The sequence below is a fragment of the Thalassophryne amazonica genome, chromosome 3 (genome assembly GCF_902500255.1).
Source record: "Thalassophryne amazonica chromosome 3, fThaAma1.1, whole genome shotgun sequence".
NCBI classification, from domain to species: domain Eukaryota; kingdom Metazoa; phylum Chordata; class Actinopteri; order Batrachoidiformes; family Batrachoididae; genus Thalassophryne; species Thalassophryne amazonica.
Window position 1 is genome coordinate 56,602,302 of NC_047105.1, and position 6,000 is coordinate 56,608,301.

A 6,000-nucleotide genomic window follows, 5' to 3' on the forward strand; every position below is an offset into this window, starting at 1 on the left:
ACGAACATTATAATAACCAAAAATAACAGGAGGCAGGCAATAAATGGCTGAGGGTTATGGACAAAGTAGCCCAAATATTTATTGTGACATAACAGTTACTGGTTTAAGCCATGCTGCAAAATCCATGAAAAGCCACTTTTCTTTAAATGTGCAATTTCCCCTCATCAGGTAAGTTACCATCTGGCTAGTTGAAAGCGGCTCTGCTCTGAGCATTCCAGCAACAAACAAGAGATCTGTTGGTTCTGTAAAGCGTTACAGGACTTTCACTGAGGTGCAAAAATAAATAAATAAAAGCTATTCATTTGGACATTTTTAAAGTTGTATGAAATTAAAAGAATGACAAAATAAAATCCTACATCCCAGGTCTTTGCATTTTTATAAGGACTTTTTTTTTTAGATTAAATTTAATGCAGTTTAAGACTTTAAAGGGTTTGCAGGCACCCTGTTGACTTAGCACACCATCTTTAGTGATCAGAGCACATTAAAAACAATGTCACAAAATCACATATTTGCCACTCTTAAAAAACTGATCTGTTACATGCAAATTTTCTTTCACTGCCCTTCTGCACAGCGGTCGGTGAAGCAGCTCACATCCGTGTTGTGCCTTAACATGTGGGAAAAAAAATGGATAAGTGAGAGTCCAGTGACTGGTGTTATTCTTGCACAAAGACAATGTGGACAGTGCAGATGTCCACAGGCCTCAAATCAGTCTCACAGTGTATGTGCAGGCAGAGAATGAAGGCCGGCCATTATGGAAACACTCGACACAGCTCATGCCCAGTGCAGTAACGTTTTACAGACTATATGGGACAGGGGAACATTAAAACATTTGCCAATTTGTGTCTACAATTGGGAACACTATTCAGTAACCACCACTCACTGTAAAACCTGGCAAGTTGACTTTACTTTAAAAACAGAGAACGCATAACTAAAGTACCCACGGCCATAGGAACATAAAAATAGGAAACGCAACATGTAGTTTCACTTGGCCATGCAGTCATGCAGTAGTGCCAATATACTGCCCTGGTGGACAATCCCCAACATAAAATGTGACCTTTTGATAATGAGAGAAGGCCAAGGTCAGCTACCTTTAATGTTTTGCAGGTTCATCATCCTGAAATTATGCACTGTGAATGTAACACTGCGTCAAGAGAGAATACAGAGAGACTATGCAAAAGTTTGGGCACCCCTGCTAATTTTCATTTTTCTTTATAAATCATTGGTTGTCTGGATCAGAAATTTCAGTTAAACATATCATAAAGCAGATGAACACACTGATATTTGAGAAGTGAAATGACGTTTCTAGGATTTGCAGAAAGTGTGCAATAATTATTTAAACAAAATTAGGAAGGTGCATAAATTTGGGCACCCTTGTCATTTTATTAATTTGAATACATTTACTACTAACTTGAACACAAAATTGGTTTGGTAAGCTCATTGACCCTTGACCTCCTTACACAGGTGACTCCAATCATGAAAGAGTATTTAAGGTGGCCATTTGTATGTTTCCCCTCTTTGCATCTCTTCTAATGAGTGGCAACATGGGAGCCTCTAAACAACTCTCAAATTACCTGAAAACAAAGATTGTTCAACATCATGGTTTAGGGGAAAGATACAAAAAGCTATCTCAGAAATTTCAGCTGTCAGTTTCCACTGTGAGGAACATAGTGAGGAAATGGAAGACCACAGGCACAGTACTAGTTGGCCCGAAGTGGCAGGCCAAGAAAAATCTCATAAGCTGAAGCGAAGGATGGCGAGAACAGTCATAGCCAACCCACAGACCTGCTCCAAAGACCTACAACATGATCGTGCTGCAGATAGTGTCTCTGTACATCGTTCAACTATAACACACTTTGCACAAAGAGATGCTATATGATGCTGTAAAGCAGAGGAAGACTTTTGTGTACATACCACAAACAGTCTTGAGGTACAGTTGTGTTCAGAATAACAGTAGTGCTATATGACTAAAAATATTAATCCAGGTTTTGAGTATATTTCTTATTGTTACATGGGAAACAAGGTACTAGTAGATTCAGAAGATTCTCAAATCCAACAAGAGCAAGCATTCATGATATGCACACTCTTAAGGCTATGAAATTGGGCTATTAGTAAAAACAAAGTAGAAAAGGGGGTGTTCACAATAATAGTAGCATCTGCTGTTGACGCTACAAACTCAAAACTATTATGTCCAAACTGCTTTTTTAGCAATCCTGTGAATCACTAAACTAGTATTTAGTTGTATAACCAGTTTTTCATGATTTTGTCATATCTGCGAGGCATTAATTTTGTTTGTTTGGAACTAAGATTTTAGTGTGCGTGGGGTCATTGTCTTGTTGAAACACCCATTTCAAGGGCATGTCCTCTTCAGCATATGGCAACATGACCTCTTAAAGTATTTTGACATATCCAAACTGATCCATGATACCTGGTATGCGATATATAGGCCCAACACCATAGTAGGAGAAACATGCCCATATCATGATGCTTGCACCACCATGTTTCACTGTCTTCACTGTGAACTGTGGCTTGAATTCAGTTTGGGGGTCGTCTCACAAACTGTCTGCGGCCCTTGGACCCAAAAAGAACAATTTTACTCTCATCAGTCCACAAAATATTCCTCCATTTCTCTTTAGGCCAGTTGATGTGTTCTTTGGCAAATTGTAACCTCTTCTGCACGTCTTTTATTTAACAGAGGGACTTTGGATTCTTGCAAATAAATTAGCTTCACACAGGCTTCTAACTGTCACAGCACTTACAGGTAACTACAAATCAAATCAATTTTATTTATATAGCGCCAAATCACAACAAACAGTTGCCCCAAGGCGCTTTATATTGTAAGGCAAGGCCATACAATAATTACGGAAAAACCCCAACGGTCAAAACGACCCCCTGTGAGCAAGCACTTGGCGACAGTGGGAAGGAAAAACTCCCTTTTAACAGGAAGAAACCTCCAGCAGAACCAGGCTCAGGGAGGGGCAGTCTTCTGCTGGGACTGGTTGGGGCTGAGGGAGAAAACCAGGAAAAAGACATGCTGTGGAAGAGAGCAGAGATCAATCACTAATGATTAAATGCAGAGTGGTGCATACAGAGCAAAAAGAAAAGAGCAAAAAGCAAAACTCCAGACTGTCTTTGATCATCCTGGAGCTGATCAATGGGTGAGCCTTTGCCATTCTGGTTATTCTTCTATCCATTTTGATGGTTGTTTTCTGTTTTCTTCCACACGTCTCTGGGTTTTTGTTTTTTTTGTCCATTTTAAAGCATTGGAGATCATTGTAGATGAACAGCCTATAAGTTTTTGCACCTGCGTATAGGTTTTCCCCTCTCCAATCAACTTTTTAATCGAACTACGCTGTTCTTCTGAACAATGTCTTGAACATCCCATTTTCCTCAGGCTTTCAAAGAGAAAAGCATGTTCAACAGGTGCTGGCTTCATCCTTAAATAGGGGACACCTGATTCACACCTGTTTGTTCCACAAAATTGACAAACTCACTGACTGAATGCCACACTACTATTATTGTGAACACCCCCTTTTCTACTTTTTTTTTTTTTTTTTTTTTTACTAATAGCCCAATTTCTTAGACTTAAGAGTGTGCATATCACGAATGCTCGGTCTTGTTGGATTTGTGAGAATCTACTAAATCCACTGGTACCTTGTTTCCCATGTAACAATAAGAAATATACTCAAAATCTAGATTAATCTTTTTAGTCACACAGCACTACTATTATTCTGAACACTACTGGGTGATTCTTAGACTACGGGCACTTATTATGTCCTTTGATGATATTGTATGAAAAACAGAAAAAAGGGGAAATTTCACACTTTTATACTTATCTTTACAATGAAAGTGTGTTAAGAAATTTGTTCTAGTAGTCTATGATGACTTTTTCACCTCTTTTCAGCATCATTATATGCAAATATTGCCGTTTTATGCTTGTCCCACACCCAGACTTTTGATCTTCAATGATAAAAATGAATGGTAAAGAAACTTTTTTTCTAATGTTTTAAAATATCTCTGAATAAAATATCAGTAAAATAATCAAAACATAATTGGGGTATTCAATGTCATACAACTGTTGTGATTTTTTTAAACAAAATGTAATTGTCCCACACTATTGCCGTAATTTCCACCACAACACTGTAATGTCCCTAAACAGTTTGTATGAAAGATTGTTTGGGTAGTTTCTATGGAGATAAACAGTGACATCAGAGCACATGTATATAGCGCCAAATCACAACAAACAGTTGCCCCAAGGCGCTTTATATTGTAAGGCAATGGTGTGGTGGAAATTACATTTACAAGGCCAATAGTGCCCGTAGTTAAAGAATCACCCTACTATATGTTAAAGCATATTTGGACAAGCCAGCTTTGTTTTGGAATAAGGTGCTGTGGACTGATGAAACTAAAATTGAGTTCAACCAGAATCCAGGCTCTCATTGGAAGCATTTAGAGGCTGTTATATCTGCAAAAGGAGGATCTACTAAATATTGAAGTATTTTTTCTGTTGGGGTGCCCAAATTTATGCACCCGCCTAATTTTGTTTAAAGAATTATTGCACTTTCTGTAAATCCTATAATCTTCATTTCACTTCTCACAAATTACTGTCTTTTATACGATACATTTAACTGAAATTGCTGATTCAAATCAATGATTTATGACGGAAACCATCAGGGGTGCCCAAACTTTTACATACAACTCATATGTACATACAGTTACTATGTAATAAATGAAAGGGTGTGTAGAAAGAATGTTTTTGACCTCTTAAAATGTTATGGTTAGCCATCTTTGAACTTGTCCAAGGTCTGTGCTTCAAGAATGTTCCCTGTAAATTTGAAAACCCTGGCAGTAATAGGACTGGACTTATGCTGAGCACGGACAGACGGACAGACACACGGACGCGAAGTCTTTGAAATACCCGATGTCCATATTTTGGCCTCTGTTTATAAAAAAAAAAAAAAAAAAAAGTAGAAGCCTGCAAAAAAGTACTTTTTCCATTTAAAATAACCATGCTAGTGCATTCTAAATGAAAGTACTTGTTCCTTATTTTTTTTCCAGGCAATCACTTTCCACATTTCAGTTTCCACAATTCAACTTGTCAGGTTTTACAACGACAGCGCAGCACATGAAATCAAAGACAGCACTCATTATTTTGATCGGCAAATATATTCAACATGAAAAGTTCAATTTAAACAAAAACTAGGATATAATGACTACACCACCTGCAAACTCGACCAGTGACCTCCATATGCAAACTAGTTTGCAATTTATTCAAAAAGGTACCCGTTTCTTGAAACGTTTTATGCTGAAAAGACAAATGATTCTCAAATCAATGCTACATGCACCGGTCACTTCATAATTTGTGTTTAAGTGTAGTCAAGTAGATCTAGAGATCTGTGTAAAACAATGATGACCCCCCCCCGCCCCCAATTCATGTTTCTTGGTCGTACGAAATCTTTGATGATTAAACACCTGGTCATATTTTATCGAGGGTACGGACATAAAAGATGACCATTTGTTTAGAGGTGCACCGATCATTATCGGCCGATCATGCCTTGATCGGTTTGATCGGTGATCGGCAAAATGCGCCGATCAAAAGGGCCGATCACAACAGTGCAGGCAGTAGCGCAGGGAGCGCTTGGTCCTGTCATGACACGCTTTCCTCTGTGACGTAAACTCATTTTGACTTCTGATATGAGCTGGACGGACAAGGAGAGCAGTCGCCATCATCTAATGTAGTCCATGTCCGTCCAGCTCATATCAGAAGTCAAAATGAGTCAAATGGCTCTGAGAGATCTAAATAGACTGCTGTGTAATGAATGGAACCACACTGCCATCTAGTGGATATCCAGTGTGCGTGAGTGTGTATTTGTGAATCAGTAGGCATTTGTTTGTGGATCTGTGTGGATTTCGTTAAAAGAATTGTCTCAAAATTACATCACAGAGGAAAGTAATGAATGCATGTAATTGGTGATCCACAAATGCTGAAACTCAATTCACAAA